Source organism: Hyla sarda, chromosome 1 (genome assembly GCF_029499605.1).
Source record: "Hyla sarda isolate aHylSar1 chromosome 1, aHylSar1.hap1, whole genome shotgun sequence".
NCBI classification, from domain to species: Eukaryota; Metazoa; Chordata; class Amphibia; order Anura; family Hylidae; genus Hyla; species Hyla sarda.
In genome coordinates, this window is record NC_079189.1 from 213,427,777 (window position 1) to 213,440,619 (window position 12,843).

Here is a 12,843-nt window from a genome sequence, read left to right on the forward strand (position 1 = left end):
GACATATAAATGCAATCTCTGTGAATGTGATATTTTTCTACATGTGAATTCACCCATGTCCTAAACATATAACTTCAGCACAGTCATTCTATAACATCTTTTAGTATTTCCCATATATATATATATATATATATATATATATATATATATATATATATAGGATAGTAGTATAGGATAGCAGAGGATGTACTAGCTGTGTTTTCACCAGAGGGAACAGGTCAAGCCAGGCCACTGTAGCTAAAAGGACCATGTTAGGCCTCCTGCTTTTTACACGTTAACGCTGAACTGTTCTGCCGTCTTCGTACCCTAGTCCAGCACCTGAGGAAAAGGCATCAAATTCTTAATTTCTTATAATAATAATAATTATTTATTTATATAGTGCACACAGATTCCACCAAGCTGCACATCTGTATTAGGCTTCTGGCCCCAGCTTAGGGACAAGTAGCCGTAAAGCTGCCCTTTGTAATCTATGTAGCAGAGATTTCCCATGGGTATAACCTCTGTGAGCAAACCAGGGATTTCCTGCACCTACACCATCTTGGGTGCTCCAACTTCCACCAGCCATCCACAGTACAAAAGTGTACCCCAGGAGACTCGCTCCACATATCACCAAGTGCAGGTCCTTCATTGAAGACAAGATGAGCAACTTGAGAACATTTGCGTCCATTTAACTACTTGTAGCCATCCGTGATATAACTAAGCCTTATCTGACGCTGGGAACCCGAAGGGATGTGGATATGGGCGGTGCTACGTCTGATAAGAGTAGTAATGCATAGAACAAGACAAAGCAAAGACTGCACTCACCATCCATGTATCTTTTATTCAATCCTGTGTAGCCATTGTAGCAGCAAGTTCCACTATCCAATAAGCCTCCGTCCTAAACAGGTAAGAATGTCAGTCGCTGCCTCTAGGGGGTTATCTAACCCTTTCAAGGCCAGTGAATTTCCTCACATTGACATTACCATTATGTGCCTCTTTTATGTGGGTGATTTATGTGGGTGGAAGAACTGAATGCTAAATACCAAACTGATCAGGAACATAGAACACTGTTCACACAGGACTCAGATTACTAACATAAACAGATTAAGTTCAGAGGACACAGATCAGTGAGTAAGCACAGAGGACACTATAGACCAATGGTAAAGCACAGTGGAAACACTAGATCAGTGATCATGTACTCTTTGATTAGTGCATGTACTATAAATTCTAAAGATAAGCAAACAACTCTGGACACATACAAAGAACATACTAAACACCCCACTCCACAAAAGGAGTAGACAGCATAATAACTCCAGATAGACTTCTAGCCAGCCAGCACACTCCACCGTGTGATCAGAATACTGACCTAGAAGAAAACAGAAATATAAAACACGGAACATGACAGAGAAACGGATGAGTCTGAACTCCACAAAATCAAACTCCACAACGAGGAGGAACACCGGTCAGGATTCTCACAGTGTGCACATGGACTAAGAAACAAGGCTAAAGTAGAACGCACATAAATATCCTAAAAACTGACAAATGTAACACAGACTAAAATCTATGATAAACAGGACAATTAACCATGGTTAAAAACTCAGAAATATTACAATATAAATACAAGGTGCATTATTAAGCAGACATATTCAGCATTGCACTAATCACCAGCCCAGAGTGTAGCAGAGCTCAGGTTTAAATTGCCCCACCTGAGTTCTCATCGGCTAAGAGCTTTAACTATTCCCTAGCCAGGGACTGCTCAGACAAAAACTAATGTCTGAACAGACCCCAAGACATAAAAACACAAAAACAAATAAATGGACATTACAGACATGATATCAGATCTTTAACTAAATGGAGATTACTACCCAACTTTACGGACTCAGCAGCTAAGTTGTGAGAACAGTGGGACTAAAACTGGTGAGCCATTTGCAACCTGAATTTTTGTTGGTAACTTTTTGATTAGTAGATCTTTTCAACTTATCTCCAATGGTCCTATTTTTACGATGGGTGATCAAAGGTGAAAGGGGACAATGCGCTCACAGCCAGAGTGAGTGGCCGGAGCGCAATTAGTCACAGCACCCAATCCTTTGGTCTCCTTTGGGGCTGAGAAAATGTTCGAGAAGACTATGATCTAGGATATTTTCCTCAGGCTCCCAGGATCTCTCCTCAGGACCAAATCCCTTCCAGTCGACTAAGAAGAATTTCATACCTCGCACCGACTTTGTAGCCAAGATCTCCTTAACCTGAAATACACCTGAGGAACCAGAAACGGGAATACAAGTAGTGTTCTTTTGAGAAAAACGGTTAGTTACCAGAGGCTTGAGGAGTGACACATGGAAGGAGTTTGGAAGTGAGACTGGGTTAATTCTTTGCAGGACCTCGAACGGACCCAGGAAGCAAGGACCCAACTTGTAACTGGGAATTTTGAAACTAATGTACTTGGAGGATAACCATACTTTATCACCGGGAGAAAAAGACGGAGGAGATCTTCTTTTTTCATCAGCCTGGGTTTTCATGCGAGAGGAGGCTTGAGACAAAAATTGCCGAGTCTGTTGCCAGATGGACTATAAGTCACGGATCAGAACATCAACAGCTGGCACACCGATGGAAACAGAGACTGGGAGAGGAGGACGGAGATGATGTCCATAGACGACAAAGAACGGAGAAGTCCTCATGGATTCGGAATCCTTATGGTTGTAGGAAAATTCAGCCCAAGGAAGACCAACCCAATCGTCCTGACGAGTTGAGACAAAATGACGTAAATAAGTCTCCAGAATTTGGTTAACCCTCTCCACATGCCGATTGGACTGAGGGTGTTAGGCAGAGGAGAAGTCTAGGTTGATGTCAAAACAGGAACAGAGAGCTCTCAAAAACTTAGAAATTAACTGAACTTCTCGATCCGAGACAATATAATTTGGTAGACCATGTAAACGAAAGATATGTTGCAGGAAGTGCTTTGCCAGCTGTGAAGCAGATCGGAGACCAGGTAGAGGAATAAAGTGAGCCATCTTGGAAAACTGATCAACCACCACCCAACCAAAAAGAAGAATGACCCCATTTCAGAACCTTGCATCTCAATCTGGTGGGCACAAACGTTTTTCCTGGAGGAACTTGCTGAAGAATGTCTGGAGAGACAGGAATCAAATGATATGGAGGAATAATATGCCTAGACGAGGAGTCCAAACCCACAACCTCAGAGGACCTGGAAAGAACATCAGCTCTGACGTTCTTGTCACCGGGGGCGGAAATCAATGAAGAGATTAAATCTGGAGAAGAATAAAGACTACCTTGCTTGGCGGGGATTCAAACGTTGAGCAGACTGAAGGTATAGAAGGTTCTTGGGGTCAGAGTAGATACTGACTGGATGTGAAGACCCTTCTAACAAATGACGCCATTCCTTCAAGGCAAGTTTTATAGCAAGTAGTTCTCAATCTCTGATGGAGCAGTTTCTCTCTGCTGGTGAGAAAGTCTTAGAGAAGAAACCACGTTACAGTCTTACTCATGGAGTTTCTCTGGGTAAGAATGGCACCAGCTCCTACGGAAGAGGCATCAACTTCCAAAGCAAAAGGTTTCTCCGGGTCAGGTCTACAAATCATGGGAGCGTAAGCAAATGCAGTCTTTAGGCATGTGAAGGCCTCTTCAGCTTCAGGAGGCCACGACTTAGGGTTAGAGTTCTTTCTGGTGAGAGCCACAATAGAAACAACCAGGGAAGAGAAGTGTGGGATGAACTGACGATAATAGTTGGCAAATCCCTGAAAGCATTGAAGAGCCCGAAGTCCTGCAGGGCGAAGCCAATCCAAAACCACAGTCAGTTTATCAGGATCCATCTGCAGGCCTTGATGAGAAACAATGTAACTGAGGAACGGAAGACTTGATTTCTCAAAAAGGCATTTCTCCAGTTTGGCATATAGATGATTCCTACGGAGGTGTTAAAGAACCAGACGAACATGTGTGTGATGCTCCTCTAGGTTGGATGAGAAGATCAGGATATCATCAAGATATATGACAACACAGGTGTAGGGAAGATCTCGAAAGATATCATTTACAAATCCCTGAAAAACGGCTGGAGCATTGCAAACACCAAAAGGCATCACCAGATACTCAAAATGTCCATCACGGGTGTTAAAGGCTGTTTTCCATTCGTCACCCTCACGGATACGAATCAGATTATAAGCTCCCCGCAAATCCAATTTTGTGAAGACCTTGGCACCACATAGACGATCAAAATGCTCAGAGATCAGAGGAAGTGGATAACGATTTTTGACCGTTATCATGTTAAGTCCCCTATAATCAATACATGGACGGAGAGAACCATCCTTCTTCCCCATGAAGAAGAAACCTGTTATGGCAGGAGAGGAGGATTTTTGGATAAATCCCTTTTGGAGGTTCTCCTGGATATATTTAGCCATGTCTTGAGTCTCAGGACCAGACGAAGGATAGATTCTTCCACGGGGTGGCATATTCCCAGGCTGTAAATCAATGGGGCATTCGTAAGGATGATGTGGAGGAAGAGTCTCGGCCTGCTTTTCACAGAAGACATCCAAGTTATCTTGATATGAAAGAGGCAGACCTGGCAGAGGAGGATGAGAAGAAACAAGTTTAGGCTTAACTTTCCTGAGACAACAATGTTAACAGAACTGTCCCCAGCGAGTAATCTCTCCTGATCTCCAATCAAGCTGCAGAGAATGACGTTGGAGCCAAGAGGGACCTAGAAGAAGCTCTGAAGTGCAGTGAGGTAGCACATAGAATTCCATATTTTCCTGATGCAGAACACCCACTTGCAAAACAAGAGGTTCTGTGCGGAATAGCAGTCCAGACGTTGCCCATTAACAGAGGAGATGAACAAAGGCTTGGCAAGCCGAGTAACAGCAAGATGATATTTGTGGACCAAGGAGGCATCAATGAAGTCGCCTGCTGAACCAGAGTCCAAAAAAAGCAGAAGTAGTGAATGATGACTTGACTGAAGTGTGGATTTGTACAGAAATGGTCAAGCGAAGAGAGGTAGTATTCACACCTAGGGACGCCTCTCCCACGTGCCCTAGGTGCGAGTATTTCCCGGATGCTGAGGGCGAACTGTACAGTCCTTGAGAAAGTGCTCCAGGCTAGCACAATACAGACACAAATTCCCACTGCATCATCGAGATCTCTCCAGTTGTGTCAAGCGAGAACGATCTACTTGCATGGCCTCTTCAGCAAGAGGCACAGGAGTTTGTAGCGATGGGCGTTGAAACACAGGAGCCAAACGAGGAAATCTCCGAGTACGAGCTGGTTCCCTCTCGAAGCATAGTTCCTCCTGCCTTTTGGCAAAATGCACATCAATATGTGTAGCAAGATGGATTAATTCACTTAGAGAAGATGGAGGATCTCGGGCAGTGAGGGTGTCTTTTATTCTGAAAGACAATCCTTTTTTGAAAGAGGCACACAAGGCCTCATCGTTCCATGCCAGCTCAGAGGCCAGAGTGCGGAATTGGATCGCATAGCCACCAATCGAGGAATTTCCCTGGCAGAGATTCAAAGGAGCCATCTCGACAGAAGAAGCACATGCGAGTTCTTCAAAGACACTGTGGAATTAAGCCAGAAACATTGTCAAGTTGGAGGTAAGCAGGTCACCGCCTGAAGACGCTGCAGGAACTGGTGGAGACACTGGAGCAGGTTGTGGCTGTTGCTGCTGCATGGCTAGAAATCGTTGCAACGTAGCAGACAGTTGAATACGTTTCTGCACTTGTCGGGCCAACTGCTGAGACTGGTGCACCACAACGGAAGGAAAATCCGAGACTTCTGGCAGAGGTACCTCAGTGGTAACCATGACCGAATCTTACTGTAACACTCACGGTTCAGTAGACAGGAACACTTGTGGTAGTGGATCCGCTGGACCTGTGAGGCAAATTGCACAGGGAGCGGGGTCTAAGGTGCCACTGGTTTTCACCAGAGCCCTCCGCAAAGCAGGATGGACTTGCAGCAGCAGGCGGCACCCAGGTCGCTACCCCCTGGCATACAGGCGGCTCGACCACTTGACCACACAGGCAGCTGAGGAGGTTCGAGGCACAGGTAGGATACAGCAACTCATTGTCAGGATAGGCGGCACAGGAGCATATTCAGGAACGTAGCAGGAGTTCAGTAGGCAGGCAGCAAAGGAGCAAGGTCCGGTCATGGAACAATGAGGTCAGAAAACGGCAAGGCAACACACAGGAATGCTTTCTCTCAGGCACTAAGGCAACAAAGATCAGGCAGGGGTATGTGGAGGTGCAGAAACTTATAGCAGTGTGACAGGTGCAACGGATAATTACGGGTGCACTGGCCCTTTAAATCGTAGAGCTCCGGAACACATGCGCCCTATGAGGCGGAGATGAGAGGAAGCAGCAGAGGACATAGGTGAGTGACGCGATGCGAATCCCAGCCCCGCCGGCTGAGGGAGAGAAGGGGACAATGCGCTCACGGCCAGAGTGAGTGGCTGGAGCGCAAGTTGTCACAACTATAACCATAGCTAAAACTCAGATCATATCACAAGATAAATGCAAGGTAAATGCTCAAGCTGACATAGAAGTATAATGCACAAACAGACATAGCAGCATTATTGCACAAGCAAACAGACTTCATAGCGGCATGTATGCACAAACAGACATCATAGTAGCAACAGGTCAATCATCAGCTCAGAACTTAGACTGAGCTGGCGATATATAGACACACCCACACTGCCATTGGGTGAAAGGCTAAGAGCTTTAACTATTCCGTAGCCGGGGAACATCAAACTGTTCAGCCACAACCTAAATCCAATGGCCGTGTCTGAACATAAACCAAGACAGACATTACAGCTATAAACACAGGCAGGAATTATTAACCATTTATTTGAAGGCTACACCACAAAAGTGTGTAGATGAATCATATAATTGAGTGACATGATTAGGCTACTGTGCCGATATAAATCAGATATTGTGGGAGCAAGATATCTATATAGGCAGTGAAAATGTACCGAAAAGGTTAATAAATAACGTAAAGATATCCATAGTAACGAACAGTAACAATATCTTCTTATATATTCAATATACTCTTCACAACAACAATTTATTGTGGGCTGAGAGAAAAGTAAGGGGTGTAGAGAAGACATCAGGGGGGGTGGGCAGAGAGAGGGCATGGCAGCACTGCTGCAGTAAGGAGTGCAGGTGTTAGGGCTCTTCCCCCCACTGCCAGTAGTGCGGCGGTTTACATTGCGGGATGCGCCCGTATGCGAACCCCGTACTGCTGCTTACCTTCCACCCCGTCTTATTCTGGTCCTATTGGCCCCTCTCCTCACGTTGAGGGGCTCGCTCGCTTGGAAGCCCCACTCTGTTCCTCTTCTCCTGCCCGTCTCTGCCGGTGCGTTGATGCATGTCCCAAACCTACCCTATTTAGTTCCGGCACTTAGTTCTGGCACTTCCTCTGGTTCCCTGCTGGATCTTTGTGCCCTAGTTGCCAAGAGAAACCATTTATATTGTGTTTTGCCTTCCCGTGTATCTGATCCCTTGCTACGTTTACTGACCTTGCTCCTGTGCCGCCTGCCTTCTGATCTCCTGCTACGTGACCTGACCTTGTTTCATTGCCGCCTGCCCTGACCTCCTGCCAGTCCTAACTACGTATGTGCCTCATCCTTCCTGTACCTCGTTATACCTCAGCTGCCTGTGGGGATGAGTCATATTAGGGGTAGCGACCTGGGTGCTGCCTGCCGCAGCAAGTCCATCCCGCTTTGCGGCGGGCTCTGGTGAAAGCCAGCGGCACCTTAGACTCCGTTCCCTGTTATGGCCCAAGCCATCTTCCTCACAGGTCAATGCATCCACCTACCTCAGCCATTACAGCAGGGAGGACAAGCAGCCTATCACTGCTGTGGGTTCAGGAGACTGGGAAAGCTGGGGGAAAGGCAATACACAGTGCGGATTAGACAGCACTCGCCCAGCGTTTCCTGATGAATCAAATTAAAGATGTTACTTTTTTTTTTTTATATAAAATATTGTGCTATTTATATATCATTGTTGTTGTTCCTCTTCCACAAGGTTTAGGTAGAAAGAATGGGCAAGACCAGGTACTCACCTAGTATACATATGAAAATGGGACTTTGCAATTTATTTTACTTATTTGAAATAGGCCCTTAACCTGAGAATCTAAATATTAAGAACATAAGTTCCTTATTCATTCGCATGTGAACTTGGTTCTCAAAAGCTCCTTACTTAAAATAGTTTTGGAGGGAAAACTAGATGAAAGGTTTTTATTGCCCTCTACTATACTCTGAAACATCATTATATGTTGGCACTGGTGACCAAACCCTTCCAGTAAACTTAGACCTTCAATTATATGGAAGGAAACAAACATGCTGGCATTGTAGGGACGTTATTTCTAAACTTTGTGACCATCGCAAGTGTTGACATTACACGTTCTTCTGCTGAGAACGCACTTGGTGATGTCACTCCTGTGGTTTGATTGGCTAGAAATGAACAAAGAGGGAGTTTATATTGCAATATGTCCAACAAACACAACAGGCTAAATCTGTGCTCTTCACTCTACGCTTCAGAACACTTCAGAAAAGGTAAGAATCCCTTTATACTTTTTATTCACTTATGTTTTATATATTTTATCCCTTTATACATTTTTACTAAAACAAGACAAGAGAAATTAGTATCAAATATATGGTTAACTAGATTGTATATAATTATGTGTCCAACTGTATTGAAGTTCAACAAAGGCCTTTCAATAGTTGCCTTTTTTTTTTTTAGAGACATTTTTTTGTTGCTCAATAGTCTAACAACCACACGTCTAAAAAGTATTTTTCAAAAATGATATTATATGTTTCAGAACATTTAGAATCAACGTACAGAATAAGCCCAAATGTATTTATTTTTTTATTTTGATTCTGAATGTAAGGGAACTTTTAATAGCAGTTGAAGAAAAATCTTGGAAGGTTGGTAAAAACTAAGTTTCTTTGGAATTTGTGGGCCACATAAGTCTATGCAGAGTGGTAACCAAGGTTGCTTACTTTTTGATGTTTTTCTACATATTTAAAATAAAGCAAAATATAAAAAGAAAATCCAATCAAACTTACTCTTTTGACTTGTCTTAGTTATTAGTCAAAAGATAATTTTAATGCAGTCCATGAAGAGGACTACTACAGTTTTCAGAAGAGGCTGCATCAAGCTTTAGAGCCCCAAAGTTGCCTATTCAGGAATAAATAACATAGAGCCAAACATTTCAATATCAGTTAACACGTTCATCAGACATCTTCACTGGTGAGAGTCACCCACGAACAGACTGCATACTGTTATAGTTAGTGAAAATATATTTGATGTGGTTTTCCCCTTCAAAAAAAAAAAAAAAATTAATCTAGAGAGAACATTTTATCCTACAGAATACTGTTTTCTAAAAATATCTTTTTATGAAAGAAATGCAATAACTAGGCTTAAGAAAGAACACTTCCCAGACAGATATAACAGTAGAACACAACAGAAAAATTACTTGTACCGTGAGAGAAATAAGAAATAGCAGAAAATAAACAGAAATGAAATGCACCCCACAGGTTACTTTGATAATGTGCAAATTAAATTTTAATGGAGGTAAACACAACAAAAGGGTAGATACATAAGATGAGCACATTTTTCAAAAAACAGTGGTGACTAACAGTTTATTAAACACACACCGTACTAGACAAAAAAAAAGTCGAAAAATGAGTCATTTTTCGTGGCAGTTGCCTGCTTGTGTTAATACACAAAAGAAGGTATTGAAAGATGCAATGGCTTTTTTAAAGTGGTCCAAAATTATCCCTTTTTTGGAGTAGCAACAGGTGATGTGCCTGGCAAGTAAAGAAGCACAACATTTTTACAAGCTATCCACATATTAACCCATTATGGGGAGTAGCAACAAGATTGGCACCCTGTAAAGTTACTACCAGTCATATTACCACAGCTATGCTTGGCCCTTGTTTCCACCTCCACCACCTCTGCAACACACTCTAGAAGCTGACTGTCTTCATATAACTCCTCCTCATCACTATCCTTGTTTTTAGCACCCAAAGTGCTGTCTCCTCTGAGTAACAAAATTGGGGGCCCATTAAGAGAGGGCAGCAAAGACAGACATTATAAAATGGTAAGGGCAGAAGTGCTAATTTTAATGTGCCAAGTGATGGTAGAGAAGAAGAAATCCACTGGCACCTGGCTTAATGTCATAGTGTCAGAGTCCTCCCCCTCCTAAGATGACTAAGAACAAGCCAACCAGTCCCTAATGGCCACATCCTCCGAAACAACACCTGCCCTGGAAGATATAGACAACTCAGGCTTTCTGATCCTGCTACTACTGCAGAAACATATGGCTGCTACAACAGCTAATACCCCGCCATGGCACATGGTTGCTGCTACTTGTACTGGACCTAAGCATATGGCTACCGCTACTTGTACTGGGCCTGGGCAAATGGCTGCTGCTACTTGGCCTGAGCCTGGGCATATGGCTAGTGTCCACACTGCTGGTACCGCCACCCACATGCTTACTGGCAGAGGACATGGCAAGAGTGCTCTTTCCTCTAACCATTTCTTGCCTAGCTTTTAATTTATCTAACATTTTTAGTTGGAATTATACAAAATGACACAATCCTTTTCCCACTGCCTTTACCCCCCTATTTGGGTGCTACTGCAATGCTTCAATATGCGACTTAACAATATGTTTGCAAAACTCATAAAAAACTGTTTTTTTTAAATGATTTTCCCAACTTATTTGTGTGCCACTACAAAAGCTGGCACGCTTGAATATGTGATTAGACAATGAGGTTTATTTACTAATGTGATCCCGACTTTTTTGTCAGGTCTTGCGCCCAAATTGTGTTGCACGTTCCATGTGACACAATTTGCGACCCAAAAAAACCAAAACCCTCCATTTTACAAGAAAACCCCGAAAAGCGGGCGTGGTAACAGGGGAAAGTGGGCGTGGTCCCGATAAAAGGGGCGTGTCCCCAACAGTTTTGAAAAATCCCAACATATTTACTAAGGTTGTCAAAGAAAATGTGGTGGATTTGAGCTTGGAAAAACCTGACAGATCAGAACAGTTGTAAAAAAAAGCAAAAAAGTAGGGAAAAGTGCAAAATGTAGGGAAACCTTAGTAAATACCTTGGGAAAATACCAGTTGGAAATCAAAACCCATAAAGAAACCTACACTCTTAGTAAATAAACCCCAATGTGTTTGCACAGCTCACTAAAAACATTGCTTTATGTGGAAATGGGCAACAAAAGTCGCAAAACAGCTTGTGCGGCTGTTTAAGGGACAGTTTTATACACACATACAAAAAAGGGTAAAGACCATGATAAATGTCCCATATTGTCTGTAAAACTGATCTGCTCTCTGAGTAAACACATGCAGCACCCTGCAGTATTTCTGTAAAATACTTTGGAATATTGTAAAAGTGGAGCGGTCCTACTCCTATCTAGGCTGTAAAGTACACCCTGCACATACTGTCCCTTGAAAACAGGGGCTCTCCCTCAAATAACAGCTGCATGCATACGCTTTTATGATGCCTCTAACACACTCCTATGATGCCTTTATATTGAATTTTCACTGTATTCAATGCATTATTGGCTTCTCTGAGGTCAGGTGACCATTCCTCCTCCTTTCAAGGCAATTGGCTAAACAGAGGTCATGTGATCCCTTCTTGGCTACCCTGAGGTCATGGAATTACACATGAAATCAATGTGCATATAAATGACTATTCAATATTAGCTTGCCCTGTTTAATATATCACAAGAGTTTAAGTATATCTGTCATAGGAAAAATCTTTAGACATATCACAGGCATATGTACACCAAAGAAAGCACTGATCACAGTGTATATACAAAACATGAAGTTTTTCATTTAAAAATCAAATTTCACCCCCTACAAAAAATACACACCACCTCTGGAGAGAAAAAAGTACAAGGGTTAAACCAGGGTGAGAGCAAGAATAGGTCTCCACCCTGGCCAAGATGGGACATAATAAATCTAAGTCCATAACAACCAAAACAGAAGTAAATATGTTGAAAAACATGAAATAGTGAAAGGACATCAAAGATAAAGGAAAAGGCCCAAGGTTACAAGATGAGCCACAATATCTGTCCTAAAGATTCTCACCCAAGAGTGTGTGTAACCCCCAACGCATGTTTCTCTCTGCTAAGCTTTGTCAGGGAGCAAACCTCTGCAGAGCGAAACGTGCAGATCCTGCCCGTGATTATGAGGAGATTTATCTTCACAGACAGAATCACAATGAAAAGTGACAACTATTATAAAGCTGGATGCAAATAGCAAAGACCTCACTGCAGACAAGATTTGATGGTCTCAGCTCCCTTCCTCTACTTCTCTGCATAGTGACTTCTGTATCAGTCACAGAACATGCCTACAACTCTATAGAAATCCAACAATCGTTCCCAGAATACACTTTCCTATGGTCCACATTGCTGCTGTAAAACAATCTGTCACCTGCTGTTCATGGAGAAAGGCAGAAGAGCAGTCAAGATGGCTGCTCCCATAATCATGTGCAAAAATCTAAAACAAAACATTTATAATCCGGGAAGAAAATTACAAAAAAAGAATATTTTTGTACTTGGTTTTAATTATTAAAGCTAACAGGGGAAATACAGTTATTCTAAACTATATTAAAGGTTAAAATGAGGTCCCCTGCTGGTGATTGGTGACACAACTATTATTTAAGAATTATCATCTAAGGATAACGTGATTGATGCTTATTTTCATCTCATATTTTTCCAAATACTTGATTTAAAAATTCCAACAACCTTGCTTGTTAATGTGGTATGGCCTTTGGAGAGCTGACTTGTACTGGCGCCTTTTTTTAGGGGATCCTTAGCAACCGCTTGAGCTGCCCCAATGGTA

At 42.7% G+C, this 12,843-nt stretch overlaps 1 protein-coding gene across 1 annotated transcript in view; it reads left to right on the top strand.

Annotated features, from left to right (window-relative positions):
- Nucleotides 1–12,843, top strand: part of IBSP (integrin binding sialoprotein) — a 37,022-nt gene that overhangs the window by 1,095 nt on the left and 23,084 nt on the right. The gene's annotated exons all lie outside the window — the stretch shown is intronic.